Source organism: Palaemon carinicauda, chromosome 44, assembly GCF_036898095.1.
Source record: "Palaemon carinicauda isolate YSFRI2023 chromosome 44, ASM3689809v2, whole genome shotgun sequence".
Taxonomy (NCBI): domain Eukaryota; kingdom Metazoa; phylum Arthropoda; class Malacostraca; order Decapoda; family Palaemonidae; genus Palaemon; species Palaemon carinicauda.
Window position 1 is genome coordinate 7,119,526 of NC_090768.1, and position 24,000 is coordinate 7,143,525.

The window sequence follows — 24,000 nt, forward strand, 5'->3', positions numbered from 1 at the left end:
ATATATGGTCAGTCTCTAGGGCATTGTCATTGTCGATTGCCTCTGCCAATTTATTAGCCACATTTAAAACCTTTAAATTCTTATCTCAGTGAATCTTGTCAATAAGAATTGTTTTTGTTAGGATTGGACCAAACCACTATTCAGAAACATAAAACTGAAATATCCTTCGGGAGTGAGTAGAGCACCCCACTGTCAAAAGGGGCTTGATTGACTCCAGGGGCCAAAAAGACCAAATTAACCCCGGGAGCCTTAAAGATTAAAGTTGGTCCTCAGGTCAAAAGGATGCGCGATTAGCAGCTGAAAGACCGAAACCAGTTTAGAGTTCTGGAATCTAAACTCCTATTGAATTAAAATATTGAGGCAGTCTCTGGGCTAGAAATGACATATCTTTGAGGAATACGCGTTTTATGTACAAATGTGGAATTAAATTTTGCTGTTAAAGTATGTAGTTGAATCTGTTCTCAGAAAAAACATGGAAGGCATATTTATTTTCAAAATTCGTTAAAAAAAAACAAACAGGGAAAGCATAGTGTTTGTTAATATTGTTTTAAACCTTGAAAGGTATATATATATATATATATATATATATATATATATATATATATATATATATATATATATTTTTTTTTTTTTTTCTGGTAGCAATATTTTTTCCATTTTATTTCAGAAGAAACATGTGAGGCATGATATTCTTTTAATTGTCATTATTCATCTATCTTGTAAATCGTTTGATAAGCAGTATACGCAAATGAGATGAACCGGCTATTAAACATTTGTACCCCCGTCCTAGCAAATAATTTCCGATTACATTAAAATTCCTGGCGATGGTTAACCCTTTGGTTGGTATTTAGCCAGTTTAGAAAGTCGCTTGTATTTCGATTAATAGGCTACTTTACCGATAAGTTTCCAGTGGGCATTAGAAGCTCTCAAAACCTCTTTCCTAATCAGTAAGATGAATCGGTGGAACTTTCAAAAGTTCAAACTTGCAGCAAATGTTTTTATGATGAACAGGCTGAAATATGTTTCTTTCCATAGTTTCTGTGGCGATTTATCACCGGTTTATACAAAATAGCCCGATGTACTGGGCAGATCACAAAGTCTGAGGGACAAGCTACTCAAAACCATCGGGGGAGTAATTAGAATATGGGCATCTTTAACAAATTTTATTACAAAAATAATCTAATACGTAGGAAACATGAAAAATTAAACTTTACTTAACATTCGAGAACATGTGACTGAAAAAAAACTATGTCCACTTCGGACTCAAGATAACAACAAATTAATTAATCATTCATAAAGTTACCTCGATAAAACCCTTATCGAGACCCCTAGACGTGCTTTACACAATACCAATGATCCCCTGGCACAAGGATCGACAAAATATCAACAGATAAAAAACATTACTACAACTCTATCAAGACCTACACGGAAACCGACCTGGGTACAATAGGCGTGGGGAGAGAGAACAATTAGAAGGGACTTACTGTGGTTGGGGACGTTGGATCAAAGAGGACGAGCTAGCCTTGCAACCTCCGACGTCACCTTTTTGGCGCAATTTGTCCTGAACCTAAATTTCTAGATTGGATTTTTTTATCATGTTACAACAGAATGACGTTATTTTTCCTAATCTTAAATTACTAGCAATTGATTTTATTAGTCTCAGCGCCTTCCTACCAGGCGGTTTCCCTTTTTGGTTCTAAACGTTCACGTCTGGAACTACATTCATTCGCCCGCGAGTTTTCTCCTCTCCCTCCAATTTGACGTAGTCGTAGGTGGAGTCAAATGACGGGAATTTCGATTGATCGGGTCGAAATTCCCGACATCCTCCACGCCCCATAATAAGGAGCGATGAAACGTCGGTCAATTGGATGGAGCTAGACTCGGGGTGAGGGGAGTGGCTTACTCCGAGACTCTGTTAGGCTCGCTGCGTAGCGCTCCGCAACGACTCGAACAGAGTACGCACAATATACAACAGCAATGTTACCCCGGGGTAATAAATACAATCAATAATATACAGTCATACAACAGATCAAATTAGGCAATGGGCCTAGCAATTCTAAAGCACTCGTGTAATACACATAAGGAACAGCAGAAATAAGTGATAATGTACACACATTTTTCAGAATTCAAATGGCAAGCAATTAGGCAATGGGCCTAAAACAAACAGAAAATGGCAATGGCAATGCATACAATTCAAGCTCTAAGGCAATTAGGCAATGGGCCTAAAACAAACAGAAAATAGCAGAAATGCAAACATAACAATTCAAGTGCAAAGACAATTAGGCAATGGGCCTAAGACAATTCAAGAAATGGCAGAAATACATACATAACAATTCAAGTGCAAAGACAATTAGGCAATGGGCCTAAGACAATTCAAGAAATAGCAGAAATACATACATGACAATTCAAATTCAGTCTGTCTCAACTCACAATAATCGAGACTTCTATAGCGCTGCTACATGCAGGCTGTTACTTAATGGAGTACAAGAGGGAGGGGTTGGTTCTGTGCAACGCTCGGTCTGTACGCACGAGAGACCATCCCGTCCCCGTTCTCCACCCCTAAGCACTTCCAACCTCCGCAGATTCACGCACACCTCACAAACTCCACCCTCCCTACCTTCCAGATAGGACACGCCCCCTTTTCACTTACAGTTTACAGCTACTTTTTATATATCGTCACTTTTCAGCAGACAGTCCATTAGTTCTCGCTGTTTCGCGGCAGCCCTTCTCAATGGGCGTGCAGAACGTCTTTGTGCGTTCGTCTGCTCCGATTCAGTTTCATTTTCATTTTCACTTCTTTCACTAACTGCATAGTTCTCACCTTCCTCGTCGTTGTCGTCCGTTCCTGTGGCTGGTTGTTGAGTTGTCGTAGCTGTTGCCATACCCTGGTCGTTCCCAGACGTCTCCGCTATCCCTGGCATTCCGGCTGTCGAACTGTACGCACCCTCTTCTCCGTCATCGCCGTCGTCTCCTTCATGGTCATCCTCAGAGGGGGCTATTTCTAGGGGAACCAGGTGGCTGACAGCTCGCAGCGATTCGACACCCTCAAACAACACTTTCGCCGAGCGTACGACTCCGTCGTCGTCAGGATACGTCTCCACGACACGTCCCAGAGGCCAAGTCGCTCTCTTCTTATTGTCCTGCTTAACTAGCACGATGTCTCCGGGGTGCAGCTTGGAGGGTTCCCCGGGCCGACAGTCGTGCCGGGCTCTCAAGGCACTCAAGTATTCCCTTCTCCAGCATTCCCTAAAAGCTTTGAGTGAATCTGTCAATCTTACGTAACGATCACGTAGCTTCCGAGAGGTGAAGGTTGCGTTGAGATGGTCGTCCGGTAAGATCGGGGCCATGAGGTGGACTTTGTGTCCTCTTATCAAATGGGAGGGGGTGAGGACTTCATCCTCGCGCTCGTCACCGCTGTACATAAGCGGTCGATTATTCACCACTGCTTCTGCTTCTTTCACGAGGGTTAGCACGTGGGCGTCCGGCAGGTACTTCTTTCCGAGGGCTATCTGGAGGGTCCGTTTCGTTACTCCTATCAAACGCTCGAAGAACCCACTTTTCCAAGGTGCACGGGGCGTCTGAAACCGCCACTTTATGCCAGTTTTCCTCAGGAACTGCTGGACTTCATCCTCTTCATAAAGTCCCTGCAGGAGGTGGCTGGCAGCCTTGAAGGTTTGATGGTTATCGGACATGATGAGCTGTGGGGCACCGTGGGTGGCACTAAACCGTCTAAGTGCCAACACGAATTCTTCTGCTTCCAAAGAGGGACAGAAGTCAAGGTACACGGCTCTGCTGGCCATGCAAGTTACGATAAGTATATATCCTGGCCGTGTCTCCGTGTGTATTGCTGCTGTGTGGTCCACTCCGACCGCCGTGAACGGTTTTGTGAGGGTGATCCTTTCCTTTGGCAGGGGGGGTGGTGGTGGCTGTCTCGTTAGAGGCTGGAAGGCTAGCTTGCATTCAGGGCATTGCCGCACGGTTCGCTTCGCAATGGAATGTAGACCCGCCACCCAACATTTCTGTCGAAAGATACCTATTAGAGTATTCACCCCACAATGCAAATGCAACTGATGTAAATAATTTAAATACATCCTAACCAAATGCCCTTTGGCTGGCAAGAGAATTAAATAATCAGTTTCTCCTACATGGGACACTCGTCCCCTGGTGCAGATGAGATTATCTACTAAAACTAAATTCAATTGTCTAGTAAAATTAGCAACTTCACGAGGGGGTCTGACTCCGCCCTCTAAGTAGGCATAAACAGTAGGCAAATAATGTTTTTGCTCTAATTTTACAACAATACTGAACGGATGCCGTTCTATCTTAGCAAACTTTAAAACTAGTCTAGCTACTCGTAACAAGAATTGGAACCCTACTTCCCTTTTCAGGACGTCCCAAATCTCGCCTGGGGGGGTAGGACACATCTCCTCCCTCAACTCCTGCACCGCCGCTACTACGTGAGTTTGATGTAGTAGATCTTCCTCCTCGCAAGGAACAGGCTTTCCCGTGGTCCTGAGGAATTCTGGACCGTTCCTCCACAGGGGGTTAGCTTGCAATTGTTGAGCCGTTGCGCCTCGGGATAGGATATCGGCAGGGTTCTGCTGACTAGGGACATGGTTCAGACTGAAACTACAAACCTGCTGAATAAAATTAATTTCCGCCACTCTGTTAGAAACAAACACATTTTTATTAGACCTGGCATCGGGCGATGCTACCCATGCCAACGTTACCTTGCTGTCGGTCCACATTACTATTTCCCGTGGCTCGATCAGATCCTTGAGCGTTCTTGCTAGTCTGCTGCCTAACAACAAGGCCAGCAACTCTAGCTTAGGGATCGTCAGCTTGCTCATCCCTTTCGGAGTGATCCGGGTTTTACTCGTTACCAGACTTACCCGATTGCATTCGTCCCTAGTATATGCTACTGCTCCATATGCCTTACTGCTGGCATCGGTGAACACATGAAGTTGTAAGCCTCTTTTTCCTATTGATCTTTGAAAGGTGATGTCGCTCACCGCTTTCAAATCATTCAACAATTCACTTGCCTCTTTAGCCCTTTCTTTTCCTAAAACATCATCCCAACCTACATTATCCTCCCATAGTTGTTGAAGGAAAAGCTTTCCCCTTACAAATAATGGGCTTATCAAACCTATCGGATCATATATGGAGACTAACAGGGAAAGTACCCTACGCTTCGTGGGCACCCATCCCTCCCCTAACTCACAGATCCTTTTGCTTTCTTTCACACACAATCTGTCCACGTCCCGGGCCCATCGCAGCCCGAGCACGTTCACACTCACAGGCTCACTCCACTGTTTCTCGCTATCGAAGGCCAAGTGATTACTGGCCCACCCTTCTAAGGGCATACCCGCCCCTTTTAAGATGTTATGTACAGACTCATGCTCTCGCCTCATATGTTCTATATCTTCAAACGTGGCCAGATAATTATCGACATAAAAAGATTTTACTAAATCTGGGCGCCCTTCCTCTTTAAAATGACAATTTAATATTTGTTGTAGCAAAAATGGACTAGCTGTGATGCCGAACACCACGACTCTAAAGGCGAAGGTAAGCGCTCGACCAGCTGCCTTGCGCCACAGAAATCGTGTGTATTTGGCATCACGAGGATCTAACAAAACACGATGGAATGCTTTACTTATGTCGGCTAACATGGCATATCGATTCAACCTAAACCTTATAATTAAACTGTATGCTACTTCTACCAAATTGGGCCCAGGTAAAAGACATTCATTCAAGGACTTGCAACCTTGTGACTTGGCAGAGGCATTGAACACGATTCTAAGGGGGGTGGTACGGCTGTCTTTCTTAACACCAAAGTGTGGCATGTAATAACCTTCCACTACGGGATTTTTCACTTCTGATATAAAACCTGCTTCGAGATACTTATCTATCACTCCCTGATATTGTTCAAGATATTCCCTATCCTTTCTGAATTTTGTCTGCAACGACTCCAACTGCGCCACAGCGTTACGATAATTTGTTTCTGGCCTAGCATCCGACCCGAATGGTAGGCTAACCTGATATCCCTCAGGTTTTCTTACAACGCTTTGCGATACCTTTCGCACGGCCTCGGCCTCGCGAACAGTGTATTGCTCAGATGGGGCGATGCCAACACGGTCTAATCGCCACCACTCATCTACATCATACAGATATGGCTCGTCCGTGATTCTGCACACTCTCAACGTTCTAACTTGTTCGACCTTTTCCCCTTGGAACAGCCACTGTGGCACCTTCCCGTACGGGGACATACCATTATGCGTTAAGAAAAGATTTATCCCATCTACTTTTTCAACACCTATGATGAAATAGCTAAAATAATCAGCCCCAACTAAAATGTGAACGTTCTTCATGGTATCTGATTGGTTTGCTGGATCGGCTAACGTGACTCCCTTGGTCAACAGATGCTGTCTGACCTTTACATAACCCACGTTATGTATCGGGACGTCCACGTGTTCGTGTGCTACCAACTTCATACGCACGATTCTTTTCCCCATTTCAACCCTGCAACTCACTACATCGTATTGTCCGCTTACTTCCTCGGAACCAAACGGAGCTATATTCAAGGATACTCTTCCTACCACCGGTAGGCCTAATTGACGGGCAATTTTTGCAGAGATGAAGCTCCTCTGGCTTCCTGAGTCGAGAAATAGGCGGACTCGCTTACTACCTTGCTTTAGTTGAATACCTGCCATGGCTGTTGGCAAGATAGTGCATGGGAGGTCCACATCAGACCTCTGCGCGATCTTTGCGCTCGTGCACGGCTTAGATTCTACTTTAACCTTAGATGGACGGGGGGCATTTTGGTTCTGTGCAGGCGTCGCATTTACTACGGGGCGGGACGTTGTTGATTGACTATTACTATGACTAGGGATTGATTGCGGTCTACCCGCGTCGCAAATCGCAGTGTGGTGCTTAGCATTACAGTTTCTACAGGAATTTGATACGGGACATTTATCGCTACGATGGCCTGATTTCGTGCAATTAAAACAAAGACCCCTTTTTAATAAAATGCGACGTCTAGCAGCTACGTCTGTCACTTGGCGACATCCGTGAGGCGGATGCCGTTCGCTACAAAATGGGCAGGAATTATGGTGGATGGGATGGGTTTTCGGTCTTACACTACTGTCTGGTCTTTTGTCACTCTCAAGACTGTCACCTCTCTGCAATGCATCGTCTTCTAACATTCTTACTATGAAATCTATTGCCTCAAAAAACTCGTCCAACGTATAGTCGCATTTCCTCAAATGCTCTACCACTTTGCGGTATAGTTTTCCCTCCGAAAGTTTTTGATTAATGAGGCTCATGACCATGCCCTGGCCTAAGTCATTGGTACTAAGTCTTTTGATTTGTTCAATAATGATAGTCAACTCAAAACGGAACCTTTTTAGTTCTACTGGGTTTAGTGACGGCACAAAGATGTTTGCTAATTTACGGTGCAGAATCACGAGTGTCTGGTGCACGTTGCCATACTGCTTATCTAATAGGTCTAATGCTACACTATAGTTCGCGGCGGTTACACTTAGAGATTTGATGAGCCTAAGCGGCTCTTTGCCCAACGTCCCCAATAAATATGTGAATTTAGACACTTCGTCTAAATCAGCTCTTCGATCCACGTGGATCGTGAATAGTTCACGGTACGATGCGTACTCTTGCACTTCCCCTTCAAACGTGGGGAGAGGCAGCGGCTTCAACCTGGGGAGGGCAACATTCCCCGTTGAAGGGCCTTTCACTTTATCTATTCTATTGTACAATAGAGTGGAAGCACGTGTCGCTTCACCTAACATATGCCTAATTCGGGCTTCGAAACTAGTTTCTAGCTTAACGCGCTGGCTCTTGTATAGCTCTTTAAGCTGTCGGACCTCTGCCTGCAACTCCGTTACCAAATTCTGGTAAACGGACTCTGAGTAGGTCTCTATCAGCGCCCTATGCGTTTCGCTTAGTAAATCCTCCAGTAGGCCCATCGACGCCTCGATATGAACAATCGTGGACACAGCCATCTTAATTACTTTACTTTACGTTTGGGGGGGTTGGGCAAGGCAAGGAAAGAAAGATAATTTAACGTTAAGAAGGGACTCAAACTGACCCACGTGGGCGATCGCACATCGGGACGTAGATGAACCTTTGATTGTTCCTTCTCTCCCACCCTTAAAAGCACATACTCAAATTAGTCCCGTCCGGCTCTGGGAAGCACTTGTGATCCGGTTCGAAAGACCAAATGTGGCGATTTATCACCGGTTTATACAAAATAGCCCGATGTACTGGGCAGATCACAAAGTCTGAGGGACAAGCTACTCAAAACCATCGGGGGAGTAATTAGAATATGGGCATCTTTAACAAATTTTATTACAAAAATAATCTAATACGTAGGAAACATGAAAAATTAAACTTTACTTAACATTCGAGAACATGTGACTGAAAAAAAACTATGTCCACTTCGGACTCAAGATAACAACAAATTAATTAATCATTCATAAAGTTACCTCGATAAAACCCTTATCGAGACCCCTAGACGTGCTTTACACAATACCAATGATCCCCTGGCACAAGGATCGACAAAATATCAACAGATAAAAAACATTACTACAACTCTATCAAGATCTACACGGAAACCGACCTGGGTACAATAGGCGTGGGGAGAGAGAACAATTAGAAGGGACTTACTGTGGTTGGGGACGTTGGATCAAAGAGGACGAGCTAGCCTTGCAACCTCCGACGTCACCTTTTTGGCGCAATTTGTCCTGAACCTAAATTTCTAGATTGGATTTTTTTATCATGTTACAACAGAATGACGTTATTTTTCCTAATCTTAAATTACTAGCAATTGATTTTATTAGTCTCAGCGCCTTCCTACCAGGCGGTTTCCCTTTTTGGTTCTAAACGTTCACGTCTGGAACTACATTCATTCGCCCGCGAGTTTTCTCCTCTCCCTCCAATTTGACGTAGTCGTAGGTGGAGTCAAATGGCGGGAATTTCGATTGATCGGGTCGAAATTCCCGACAGTTTCATGTATAAATGATCTATTTTAATGTTTTTACTGTTCTTAATATATTTATTTTTGATTGTTCATTATTTGTAGTTTAGTTATTTCCTTTCCACACTTGGCTGTTATACCCTGCTGAAGTAAATGGTTTATAGCTTTCTGCTTTTCCAATTAAGGTTGTAACTTAGTTAATAATAATAATAATAATAATAATAATGATAATAATAATAATAATAATAATAATAATAATAATAATAATGATGATGACGATGATGATGATTTGTATACCTGGTTTGGCACCACCGCTGTCAGTGGTTACAGATTTATCTAATTTCATCCTAAGAGAGGTTTGTGCCTCCTAGTTGATTTTCTAAACATTTCTCTCTCTCTCTCTCTCTCTCTCTCTCTCTCTCTCTCTCTCTCTCTCTCTCTCTCTCTCTCTCTCTCACATCAGGTTTTGGGTTTTCTAAGGAAGTCTCTTTATGGATAGGCGCGCTAGTCCCCATATCCTTATATATACTCATTTACTTATCTTGTAAATTATAGTAAACCATGTGTAAAGGGAAGGAGACTTATAAAATTAAACGTATCAGGGTGAATAAGAATAAGGCTTAAAAATAAAGGTATTTAATCATTAATTATAAGAAAATGAATTGGAAACACGATTGTTATACGAAAAGAGTGAGAGAGAAATAGTTTCAACGCCAACGAACGAGACATTGAGGGCCATTATTTAGACAGAAATAGAATTCGAATTCAATTCCAAGGAGCTCTCAGCATCGCCCGAGAATACGTAATACTGAGATCTCCCTTTCCATTGTACTTGGCTTCAGACATGCAGGAAGTGTTTTGTTAAACACAGGAGAGAGAGAGAGAGAGAGAGAGAGAGAGAGGAGAGAGAGAGAGAGAGAGAGAGAGAGAGAGAGAGAGAGAGAGTTTTTAATTAATTTATTGCGCTCATTAGAATCAGACATTCAACAGACATACAGGAAGTGTTTTGTTAAGCATGAGAGAGAGAGAGAGAGAGAGAGAGAGAGAGAGAGAGAGAGAGAGAGAGAGAGAGAGAGAGAGAGAGAGAGAGAGAGAGAGAATTTTTAATAAATTCATTGCTCTCATTACCACCAGACATTCAAGTACATAGTAACAATGTCAATGTTTAGACAGATATACAGCTATCTAGCTAGTTATGGGAAATAAAATGAAAAGGCTTAGCTTACCCACCTACTTTGCTATTTGTTAGAACATCGATAAATTTATGAAAAATTAGCAACGATTAATAAATGATATACTACTTATTAGCCATTCTTAAGGTATAGATATGTAGCATAGATGGAAGCTGCTTCCCCTGATTCTTTTGTAATCTCTAGGGACCCATTGTGTTATTGTTGATGACCATTTAGTATCTGTCATTCTCATTATATGTCGTGCCCATGTCCATTTTTTTCCTACATGTTTTGAGAATATCCTCTACTTTAGTAGTATCCGTGTTGCTCTTTTTCTGTCTCTTTGTTATTCCCATTATTATTCATTCCATAGCTCTTTGAGTTGTAACTAGCTCATGTTCTAAGGCTTTAGTATAGTTCCAAGTTTCATACGTTAATATTTATCGGACCATGTAATTGAATAATTATCTGTTTAGAGAAAGTATCAATTTACTTTTTATAATATCATTTTGTTTACCATAAGTTAAAACTGGTTTTGTTTACCAAGAGCTCTCTATCCCATGTGTATCCTTCTTTTCATTTCGGTCTCATATCCTGGGGAAACTCTAAATCCTACCTGCTCTCTCGGTTTATTAAAGTTTAGCTGTCTTTCTATTCTCCCTAATAGGGTCTTTGTAAATATTTTATATATTACGGAGTGTAAGCTTATTGGTCGGTAATTTTTTCAGGTCTTTTGTGTCTCCCCTTTTGTGGATTAGTAGAATGATAAAGTTTTTCCAAGCTGTAGGTATAGAGCATTCTTGCAGACATTTTGTGTAGATTTCAGCCAGTTTTACCACTATGAAATCTCCTCTTTCTATTATTAAATCAATTTCAGGCCATCTTCTCCCTCTGCTTTGCTTCTGTTCATGCCTTTTAATGCTTCCTTTACTTCATCTACTGCTACTTTTGGTTACCGGCTCAGGTGCCTAATTATTTCTATTGGCAAAGTTATTTCTTATATCACTATTGTATAGCATTGTTTAGAAGTCCTCTGCAGTTTTTATCCCGCCATCTCTTTTGTAAGTAATATTTCTATTTTCATCTTTTAAAGCAAATATCTATTCCAAGTATTCTTTTCATCAACTTAATGCTTCTTCCTTTCTTTAGTGTTTTATCAAGTTTGGTCTGTTTGTGTTCACGTATGTCTGGGGTTTTTATTTGTTTATTGTTTTAGATAGTTCTGCTAATTCTTTTTCATCTCTCATGGATTTTACCCTCATTTCCAATCTCGTCTTTATTAGGCTTTCGGTTTTTTTCTGATAGTTTTCCCTGATCTCGTTTAGGAACTTTTCCATCTATCTCTTGTGCTGATTCCAATACAAATTTTGTTAAATTTAAGTTCATTTCTTTATTTGCTTCAATTTCATCTGCTTCAATTTCATCATGTGGCTGGGAGTACCTATTTAGTATTGCTAAACTAAACTTATTAGATTTTTCTCTTATTACAGGACTTCATTTTCTTTCTTAAGATTAGTTTTTCTTCTTTGTTTCCTTAGAACTGGACAAATTTTACTTCTCGCCCTTCTATTGTCGCTCGACTTTTAACTTGTTCAGCACGGTTACATGTTAAACTAAATTGGCTTTTTCACTAAGGTTAAAAACTATTTCGTATTGTTGGGCTTCTCCGTGTCCATTTTCTGTTACTTTTTTTTTTTTATTAAAAAAGGCCATCATGATTTTTATGTTGTTTCTTTCAGTAAATTCTGCAATCACGTTTCTTCTGTAATTTCTTGCGTCTACTACAAATTTACATACTTCTGATTCTCCTCTTTTCCTTTGACTTACTTTTGGATTAAAATCACCCAAAACAAATTTAAATCGGGTCGTATGTTTTTGGTATACTAATGAATGTATATTATTATGTTTTTAGTATGATAATTAATGTATATTATTATTATTATTATTGTTGTTGTTGTTGTTTTTGTTGTTATTATTATTATTATCAATCACGTTCGTTCGCAGCTAGATAGGGTTGTGTACTTTGGCGATTATTTGTTCTTCCTTCACAAGTGTATAAACACGAATGTACACAAACTCTCTCCAAGTTATTATAACTTTGAGAGACTTAACCGTATGTACGTTATCAACGTTTCTAAGTTACAGCGTATCTATTTGTACCCGGAAGGAGTTTGGATTTACAGCAAATTAGATTTGCATGTTTATCCCACCACTTCGGGAAAGACTTTCAATAAAGTAAAGCCATTATATAGGTCTTGGGTATTGTTATTACCAACTAGGAAAATCATCTAAGCATTTTCTATAACCATAATTTACAAAGTGATTCAACGCAGCATTATTAAAAGATCATTATTGATTCTGGTTCCATCAAGAAATTGGTTAGTGTCTTAACTTTTCCTTGAGTGTTGAATTCGTTTACTTTTCTCGTGCAAGGGCATCTTAAGACTATAAATGAAGAGAACGCGAAGAGAAACTTCCACTTTCATATTAATTTACGTTTACAGCGTCTTTTATAATCTGTATTTTCCCCACGCGGGTCTTCGCCCGGAAGAAAATTTCCCTTAATGTTCCTTTTGAAATCGAGAAGCGCAATTTATATGCGGGATCACACTCGAGACTGGGCCGCATTTACCCACCGCTCGCGCCCCATCGCCTCGTAAAATGCAGTCGATATTGGGTTATACGACACCTCCTAAAGGGTTGCCAATGTTTACTGCGGTGAAGCTCCTTAGACCGATGTTCGTCCTTATTCACGGCCTTTCCTTTGGCTGTGTAAGAGGATAGAATGGAGGATTTTGCGGAAAGGGACCAACAGGTGTTTGCACTCTCGTTCTTTTCTGGCAACAAGTGTTTCGGCCAAGTTTTACTACACCAGCTGACATTAATACTGCTAGATGGTACAGTGACTTTGAATTTTCCCCCTTGGATGGCACAGTTCAGTTATAGTTCTCTCATGCACGGTCTAGCTAAACCGTGTCAGCATGTATATGTCTGGGTATATAAAGTTCCATTTCATTCTATACTATTTGCCGTAAATCTGAAAGTTGGTAATCGTTGATATATAAAGATATTGATGCGTGAACATGAGAGATATAAAACGTTCAAGAATGTATAGAAATATAGATAAGTCTAAAGTAAAAACACCATAATCAGTGATGTACTTGTAATTCTTATGCATAACATATTTTTTCTTAGAATCAGTTCATTTTATTGGTGATATCAGGTTTTATTTATCATAGATTTATTTTCACACAATTTATTCTTCAATATCATTGTGTATAGCTGTACAAGTTTAATAAATTCCTTATAGCCATCCCTGTATTTTTGTGTATTTACTTTGGATTGTGAGGGATCCGATGATTTGAAAAACAGACAAGAAAGTGATATTTACAGTAATTTGTTTTTTTTCTGGCTGTTATCAAATACTATTTATTCCTGCACTGACGCAAACCTCTCGTCCTTTATTATTATTATTATTATTATTATTATTATTATTATTAATATTTTTATTATTATTATTATTAGCAAAGCTACAACCCTTGTTGGAATAGTAGGATGCTATAAGCCGAATAGCTTCAACAGGGAAAAATAGCCCAGTGAGGAAAGGAAATAAGGAAATAAATAAACGATACGAAAAGTAATGAACAACTAAAATAAAACATTTTAAGAACAGGAACAATATTAAAATAGATCTTTCATATATAAACTATAAAAAGAGACTTATGTCAGCCTGTTCAACATATAAATAATTGCTGCAAGTTTGAACTTTTGAAGTCCTACCGATTCAACTACCCGGCGATGAAGTTCAGCTTTGTTGAACTTTCTCATTATTAAAGGAAAAAATGCAAATGACTAAAGATTTGCGAGGTTTCTCTACAGATATACATCTTGGATTTTTTTTTTTTTTTTTTTTTTTTGCTGTGATGTGACTGTATTTTTATGTTGCTACACGTGCGTGCATAATTCATAGTTGGGATAGTAGTAACATCAAACAAAAGGAAGCAATAACAAATGAACTCGAGCAGGTGAGATATCTAATACTAGTGGACCCGAGACGTAAGAAATTACGTCTAAATATTTAGATATGCACTCACATACACACAAATGCAATCCTTCCCACCTCCTTCCCCTTTCCGAACAACAACCTGCTGGTTTGCAATTTGTGGGAGAGAGTGAATTATTTTCTCCTGCCAGTATTGGCTTATGAACGACTATCATATAAGCTGTGCGAGACATAGGAAGTTCTTGGCTACATTTTCTGGCGTCTGGGTGTGTAACATACCCAGATATAATTAATTTGACCTAAATTGCACATTTCATATGTTCGTTTTTACATTCAGCCACTGGCAGCAGAATGGTATGATTTATATGTTACTGAATTTTTGCCTTCTCGGAAAGAACATTCATCCTATTGTAGGTAGTAGGTTTGCCAGGGCACCAGCCACCCGTTGAGATACTACCGCTAGAGAGTTATGGGGTCCTTTGACTAGCCAGACAGTACTACATTGAATCCTTCTCTCTGGTTACAGTTCCTTTTCCCTTTGCCTACACATAAACGTAATCGTCTGGCCTATTCTTTACTGCCCTCATGCATCTGACAATACTGAGATTGCCAAACAATTTTTTTCACCTAAAGGGTTAACTACTGTACTGTAATTGTTTAGTGGCTACTCTTCTTGGTAAGGGTAGAAGAGTCTCTTTAGCTATGGTAAGCAGCTCTTCTAGGAGAAGGCCACTCCAAAATCAAACCATTGTGATGTAGTCTTGGGTATAGCCTCTGTACCTTGGTCTTCCACTGTCTTGGGTTAGAGTTCTCTTGCTTGAGGGTACACTCGAGCACTCTATTCTATCTTGTTTTGTTGGAGTTTTTATAGTTTATATAGGAAATATTTATTTTAATGTTGTTACTATCTTATTTTTCCTTGTTTCCATTCCTCACTGGGCTATTTTCCCTGTTGGAGCCCCTGGGCTTATAGTATCCTGCTTTTCTAACTAGGGCTGTAGCTTAGCAGGTAATAATAATAATAATAATAATAATAATAATAATAATAATAATAATAATAATAATAATATACCTAGAAAGGATGAAAATATATGTTTGTTAATTCATTCGAAGCAAAAATCTTGAAATGAAATACAAAATTCCACACAACTCCATGAAATAAGATTTACTATATATAGCACCATGAAGTGGCTTATAAAGAACCAAGCAGATATTGTCACAGACTTATGCTGGATTAAATCTTGGCGACTAAGTAGCACAAAATTAATTTTTGTGTGATCGAATTTATTTTTTCAACTTTATTTTTAATATTTTTTTTTTTTAGATATTATGATGCAGATTATCTTTAAACATTTACCACTTAACTTTGATCTTCATCTAATGGCTTATACTCATGACTGTAGTTTTCGTTTATTTTCAATTATTTCCTAAGCTGTTACCTAGTGTTAATGCTTCATTATTATTATTATTATTATTATTATTATTATTATTATTATTTTATTTTTATTATTATTATTATTATTATTATTATTATCATTATCATTATTATTATTACTAGCTAAGCTACAACCCTAGTTGGAAAAACAGGATGTTGTAAGCCCAGGGTCTCCAATAGTGGAAAATAGCCCAGTGAGGAAATGAAATAAATAAACTACAAGAGAAGTAATAAACAATTAAAATAAAATATTTTAAGAACGGTAAAAGACATGTGAATAAATCTTTCATATATAAATTATAAAGATTTAAAAAAAAAAAAAGAAATAAGATGGAATAATGTTCCTAGTGTACCCTAAAGCCAGAGAACTGTACCCTAAGACAGTGGCAAGGTACAGAGGCTATGGTAATACCGCAAGCAATCGTTTAGTGATCAAAGCGACGTAGAATGAACTCTGTTATTACCCATAAACTTTAGCACAAAAGTTTTGCAGAATAACTCCAGCGTCATAACTAATTTTGGGTGAGGGGTGGGTGAGGTGGGCCGCTGGAGTGTCCGTCCTCAACTCGCTTGTTTATATATGAACTAGTGTACGTGACCTGTCAAAAGGAGGGGGAGCTGGCATGACAGGAATATATATATATATATATATATATAGTCAGACATTAGCTATTTATTATTCTGGGGGATATGAAGGGATATATATATATATATATATATATAGTCAGACATTAGCTCTTCATTTAAATAGGGGGATATGAAGGGATATGTATACATACATACACACACACACACATAATATATATATATATATATATATATATATATATATATGTAAAATTTATACATGCACTTTATTATATAGGGAAATGAATATCGATATTAGAGTTCGCAAGAAGTCAAGTTTGTACCGTGATCGTAAATAGCCGGTTTGGCTGACCAACTTGCAGACAGTGAAAACTATACCAAATATGACTTAGACATAATCTTTAAATTTGACGAGGAAATTAGGAAGTTCGTCTACTTCCATTTCCTTAGGTTTTTCATTCAAAGTTTCATATGATTCTTGGGCCATTTCTCTTCATCACCTTGACAGTTAATTTCAAAAGTTATACTTTTTTTTTTTTTTGCCCGTGATACGTTAAGAGAATTGTCAAAAATAAATAAAAAAAATAAAAAAAAAACCAAGATTTGCTAGATAGCTGCTCCAAATAGAACATATGCTTTGCATATTTAATTTACCCTTAATAAAGATGACTTGACGTGGTGAAAGGGTTTGTGTAACACTATGATCAGCAAAGCTGTACTAGTCAGGGACACCCATACTGGCTAGCGTGGTGCTGAAAATAGCTAAACCATACACATGACTGAGGCCTTTGTCCTACAATGGACTAGAGTACGGTTACATTTGTTGCTGGGAAAAATAACACTTTGAACTTTTAAAGTTTAGAAATAGATAAAAGTATAACCTCATTTTTATCTCCGCCAATGAAGTTGAAAGGAGATTATGTTTTTAGCCCTGTTTGCGTGGTTTTGTGTGCGTGTTTGTTTGTTATTAACGCCTTCCTGGCCACAATATTAGTCATAGAGAAATGAAACTTGCAGGGATTAACTTTTATGTTAAAAGCTGGAAATGATTAAATTTTGAAAGGTGAAGGTCACGGTCAAGCAAAATGTCCAATTCACGTAATCAGCCATAACTTTGGACATCGTTGTCAGAGAGACTTCAAACTTGGTTCATATTTGAGTGTATGAAAATCCACGCCAGTTATTACATGTTAAAGTCAAAGGTCAAGGTCGAGCAAAAGGTCGAGAAATAAGGCTGAGGTCTGCGCTCTTCTGAGTGCCCCTCCGTTATTTAGTTTTTGTTTATTTTTTTTTACTTTTTTTTTTTTTGTAAATACAATTGCGTGTTTAATTTCGTGGCGAGATGGAATCAGTAAATGTTTTCCATCTCATGGTGAAATGGAATCGGGTCTTTGTTAAAAACCATTACGGTAATTACACACTTCTGTGATCTTCTTTTGCCTAATGATGCATTTAAAAGACTAATTGGTGAATTATTTACCCACATTGTTGCCAATGATCCGTTACAATGGGAAATCTTTTTATCGTCCAGTTTAAATGGTATAAAAATGTTATGTACACGAAAGAAGCATTGGTTCTTTTTATTTTTGCTCTAATTTTGGGTTAAATGTACAATGATTCAAATTACGATTGCTACAAGGAATGGAAATTGTGTACGATATATATATATATATATATATATATATATATATATATATATATATATATATATATATATTATTTACATATACATGTGTGTATATTTATTTATATATATATATATATATATATATATATATATATATATATATATATATTATACTGTATATATATATATATATATATATATATATATATATATATATATATATATATATATATATATATATATATATATATATATATATATATATGTATATATAATCAGTGTCAACTAATTACAACCGATTCTCTTGATTTTGTATATTTGTTAGGAATTGTATATTGATTTTTTTTTACCTTTTTAGATTCGTTAATTTGTTCTAGAGGATAAAAGAGAAAATACTCAGGCGAGCAAACTTTAAAAAAAAATCTCGCCCAAGAAACTGGTCCGTATTCGTAAAGTATTTGTGTATTTATGAAATTTCCTTTTTAGATTATAAGTTTAGTGAAAACTATGATAGTTTCAAATAAGCAACTTAGTCAGAATAGGTTAGTCTCGTGTGATATTTTTATCAAGGAAAATACTTTATTATATTGGGATTAATAGTAAGCAGAATGATTGGAACCTATTGGTTGAAAGTTGCTAATTATTTGCTTTTAAGGAGAGAGAGAGAGAGAGAGAGAGAGAGAGAGAGAGAGAGAGAGAGAGAGAGAGAGAGAGAGAGAGAGAATGAATCAGCACTTCCCGAATTCCTCTTAGAATCATAAATAATTTGCCAGGCAGATTTTACATGTAGTTCATATCGCATTGGTGTTAACTTCCATACCCAAGACATTGACGCTAGAAAAGGTGGACTTTCTACGTGCACTAGAGAGAGAGAGAGAGAGAGAGAGAGAGAGAGAGAGAGAGAGAGAGAGAGAGAGAGAGAGAGAGAGAGAGAGAGAGAGAGAACGGTGTGTTCAACTACTAAAATATTTTTCTACCTCACTGAATATGTTATGAATGCTCTGGGGTTCCCATTATTGTAGGAAAGACTCAAAATTGAATTAAGAGTTTGTCTTGTAATTTGAAGAATGCCTTGGTTACTGACAGTAATTACAGGTGTTTCCATAGAAAATATAGTGCAGCTACAGTGTTGAAAGGTTTAAAAGCCACTTATGAATGGCAGAGGCAAGGGACAGTGACATTGCCATAGCAAGCAGGACAATAGGGCCTGACCATATATACATATGATTAGCACCCAAAACCCCATCTCTACCAAAGGTAGGACCAGTGAGGGCCAGGCAGTGGTTCCTGATGACTCATCAGATAGACCTATTGGCTCCCCCAAACCCGCCCTCCTTAGCTTACAAGGATGTTAAGGGTGCAGACTCTAAAGGAACTAAAGAGTCTGAGCGGGATTCGAACCTTTGTCTAGCGATCACCAGGCAAGGACGTTACCAGCAGGCCACTAAAACTCTAAAAAAAAATCAATAAATGGGAAAAAGTTGAAAACTGCTTTAAAATTGCGTCACAATTTAATAGATGACTGGCATATTAGAAACATCCCTGCTTGGTGATCTGCTTGTCTGGTGTTGGAGTCACTCTCAAGCTCGATAGTTTCTTCTAGTGCAGTGGTTCCCAAACTGGGGGGGCGCGCCCCACTAGGGGGGCGTGAGGACGAAACAAGGGGGGCGTGAAGTCATCTGCTCGAAATTAATTGTTTAATAATAAAATCATTAAAAGAACAAATATCTGTCATTACATACATGCATCCATCTCACTAAATTGGACCAGAAATTGTGCCTTAGTCTCATAAGTATTTCCAAATATTATATGCCATGTTTTCAAATTATCTATTCTTAAAATTGCAACTCAATTTTGCCAATTTGCTAATGTTCAAACTTTTTTTTCGCTCACTTTGAACCAAATGTTTCGTTTTTAGTTACTGAAAAGTACTATTATTTGTTTGAGTGGCTTTCATTATTAAAATGTAATACAAGCAGAAATCTGTTTTCCTGTACAATGCTAAGAAATAATGTAAGAATCATTACATATAAAAAAAAAAGCGAGGAGTGGGGGCGTACGGGTCTACTGGAAGCAAAAAGGGGGCGTCAGGTAAGATAGTTTGGGAACCCCTGTTCTAGTGTCTGCAACCTCACTATCCTTGAGAGTTAAGGAAGGGGTAATTGAGGGAGCCTTTAGGTCTATCTGCTGACTCATTGCATTCCCCGCCCTGGTCCTAGTTTGGCTGGAGAGTGGCCTTGGGCGCTGATCATATTTACATTTGGTCAGCCTCTAGGCATTGTCCTGCTAGCTAGGGGCTTTTCACTGTCCCTTGCTTCTGCCATTTGTGAGCGGCCTTTATAAATACCACATCACAGTTCCCCTGTAGGGTAGTAGTGCATTATTGCACCTTTGGCCTCTAGCTGTAACATGAGTTTTTTAGCCCTTTATCTGTGTCCCGCTTCCTTTCTTCCGTCATGCTGTCCAATTTAATTTTCTGAAAAACGCATGTGTTTTACAACTATTTTCTAAATTTAAGACCTTGACTGTAGTACACTACTCCAGGTATTGCTTTTCTACACAATACGCATTTTCACTAATCATATACTGTATTTCCCTTATTTATCCAAGATAAATTAACATGGTAAAGAGAGAAAAGGAAGACGTAATGTTAGTAATAATTAATTGGTGTCCTGTGCTACTCATTGCTTGAACACCACAATTCTAGTTAATCCTTAACAGTTGAGGCAGCTAACATGTATGCACACCTGAAGTCAGTCTTGTAATATTTACTTGTAATAAAACCCATGTCCCAAAATTTTGATATGACTTTCAACCAGGCTTCTTAACTCCCTCAACACCTGAAAGTAGCATCATCATCCATGGTCTGCCGTTAGGTGAGGCCCAAGCTGGCTTATTATGACTTGCTTTGCCCCTTTCTTAACACCTAGTGAAATAAGTACAAAATTATTTCCACTAGTTAAGAGTACTAAAGTGTTATTGGATACTTTCAAGAACTTCCCTGTTGAATTCTCAACATTCTAATCGGCTAACTGAACATGATGCATTCTAAAAATTCGTTCCATAGCCTAGTAACGATGTCATTGTTAATGCTCGTTATTATTTTCGCATTGAATTCAAAAGGTACCTTAGAACTAATTGGTTGTCATCCATATCACACGCGCATTATCCTTTTGAAAAAGTGAATAGCTCATATTTGCTTTCACCTTTTTTTTCTTTTTTTTCTTTTTTTTTTCTTATTTTGTAAAAGATGATGAGTTTTATGAAAGTTTTGTTTATTACCTATAGAAATCTTACCGTTGTATTTTTTTAAGAAGAGATGAAATTGAAATCGAAACTCCAGTCATTTGTTTTGCATATCGTGAAAAAATTAGCCCGTAAAGATAGAATAAAAAATACAGCTATCATCTTATATTACAGCAGGGGCTACAGCTATCTTCTTATATTACAGCAGGGGCTCCTAACTCTGTTGTTCTTCTGTACCCCTCAGACATTTTTATAGATTCATGTGTATCCCTAAAACTGAGGATGAAAAAAAGAAACAGTGAAACTGACGTTGTGATATAATTTAATTATTCAATCCCAATGCAGATTACCTCATTTACGGGTTGTTGTGGCCTGATTGGTAACGTCTCTGCCTGCTGTTTGCCAGTCGGGGATTCGAGTCCCGCTCAAACTAGTTAGTGTCATTAGTGTCTGCACCCTTACCATCCTTGTGAGCTAAGTTTGGGGGGTTTGGGGGGAGCCTATAGGTCTATCTGCTGAGTCATCAGCAGCCATTGCCTGGCCCTTTCTGGTCCTAGCTTGTGTGGAAAGGAGGCTTGGGCGCTGATCATATAATATGTAGTCAGTCTCTAGGGCATTGTCCTGCTTGCTAGGGCAATGTCACTGTCCCTGAACTCTGCCATTCATGAGTGATCTTTAAACCTTTATTGTGCAGTACTGGTTATTCTCTCAGATCCAGTGTACTCCTGTAGAGTAAAACTGTACCAATGGCGATGCCTATACTCCAAGTTCGGTAACACCTGTATTACAACGTATCATTATTAAAGCAATCGATAAATATTACTACTACCAGATAGAATAATTCCAGTTGAGGATTTTTTCGCTTTAGGTTATGCGTTTCAGATATACTCTCTCTCTCTCTCTCTCTCTCTCTCTCTCTCCTCTCTCTCTCTCTCTCTCTCTCTCTCTCTCTCTCTCTGCATGTATGTGTATGGATTTACTAACGTAAAAAGAACGAAAATGTAAAAGACTGACACTTCTACAAAGTTACGTAAGCAGTTCTCTACACCTGAATTGTCATCAAATTCAAACATATATCGGACGAGGCGTCTTCTTATCAAATTATTGGCCTGAATTTTATACCCGATCTCAAATCCTCTCAGCAGTCAAATGATCAATGACATCTTCAATATTGGAATCCATTTCCTTTGGATGGATTTGTTTGTGTATTCAAGGGGAAGGACCACGTCTCGCACCTGACAGAAACTGCAATATTTAAAATTGTTAATCCTCTTAAAAGTTTTTTTTTTTTCTCCAGATCTCTGGTCTGCCTTTTCGTCAGTGTTTCTGTCTCGACTAGTGTATGCAACCCGTCAAAAATGACTTAAATTTAGATATATATGCACTCACACAGAACATACAGAGATTTAACCCTCCCCCCTCTCTCCTATCGTAATTGCAACATCTCTCACCAATGTAGGACTACAATTCTTCTCCTTACCCGAGGGACGGGGGTAGACCGAGTAGTTATACGTTGGCAATGTCGCTGAACGTGACCGTATATATATGCATGTATGTATATATATATATATATATATATATATATATATATATATATATTTATACATATACATATGTGTATATATATAAATATACATATACATATATATATGTGTATATATATATATATATATATATATATATATATATATATATATATAACTACACTGTCTCTCCCCATCCATCGAGTAGGGGGGAGACGGAGTTGTCATACCCTGAGCGTTACACTCGGAAACCTGGACTGTCGTGTTGTAGTTAGGAAAGGGAGAGGGGATAGGAAGAGTTGAATCTGTGTGCGTGCATATTTATCTAAATTATTTAGCCGCAATTTATGACGGGTCGCGTACACTACTATATGCATGGTAGGAGATCTCCTCTTCATTAATTGGCTGGTGAATGACCTCTTGTCCAACTTTTTTCGTTGCCGGGTTTTTCGAACGTTTCACAATACAAGGCCATAGTCAGCCAGGTCCATTGCAACACCATTATTTGATAAAGAATCAATGTAATGAGTCTCTTTTGAATCGGAAGCTTAACAGACAGTTTCCTTGACGTGCATTGAGATGACTTTCTTTGTTTTTGTAAACAGACAACAAATGCTGCCGGTTCTAGTCTAATGCAGGACAAAGACCTTAGACATTTCCTTAATCATGTCTGGGGTTTGAAAAATTTTCATCACCGCGCTGGCCACTGCCGATTGATGATATCGGGAGACCTTAGTCTGATTGGTTACAGCAAATCAACCTAGTATGGGCGGTCATGACTAATACAACTTAGCTGATCATGGCGATACACAAACCCTTTCATCATGTAAAGGTATCCCTGTTTTTACACACACACATTATATATATTATAAAGTGTGCAAAATATTTATATTATAGTTCAATGTGGATAGCATGTACACCCAGCAACAAAACCGGTGTTGCCTGGCTAAACCTGACTTCGAGAGATCAGGCCCCTCTTGGCCTGAAAGGTGGCCGACGTTAAACAACCGAGACATCGTTAGGATGGTTCGAATGTGAGGAGGAGGGAAATTACCGATATCACTCAAAGAAATGCGTTGAAGAGAGAGAACTTTTTTATGCTGTTAAGAAATGTAATCTAATATTATTTCGAAACTAATTCATCAAAAGATTTTATCATAACTTTTTATTTGAATTTTCCTATCCTATTTCTATATAAAATTTTCTTCAATAATATTGGAACTGACTATTCATATTAATATTCATAACACGGAAATATCCCTCGTTTGTATTTTCTTATGCAATTCATCTCTCTCTCTCTCTCTCTCTCTCTCTCTCTCTCTCTCTCTCTCTCTCTCTCTCTCTCTCCACATAATTACATACTGTGGGATACGTATTATAAGTAGGGGCTAATAATGTATCGTTTCAAATAGCACCT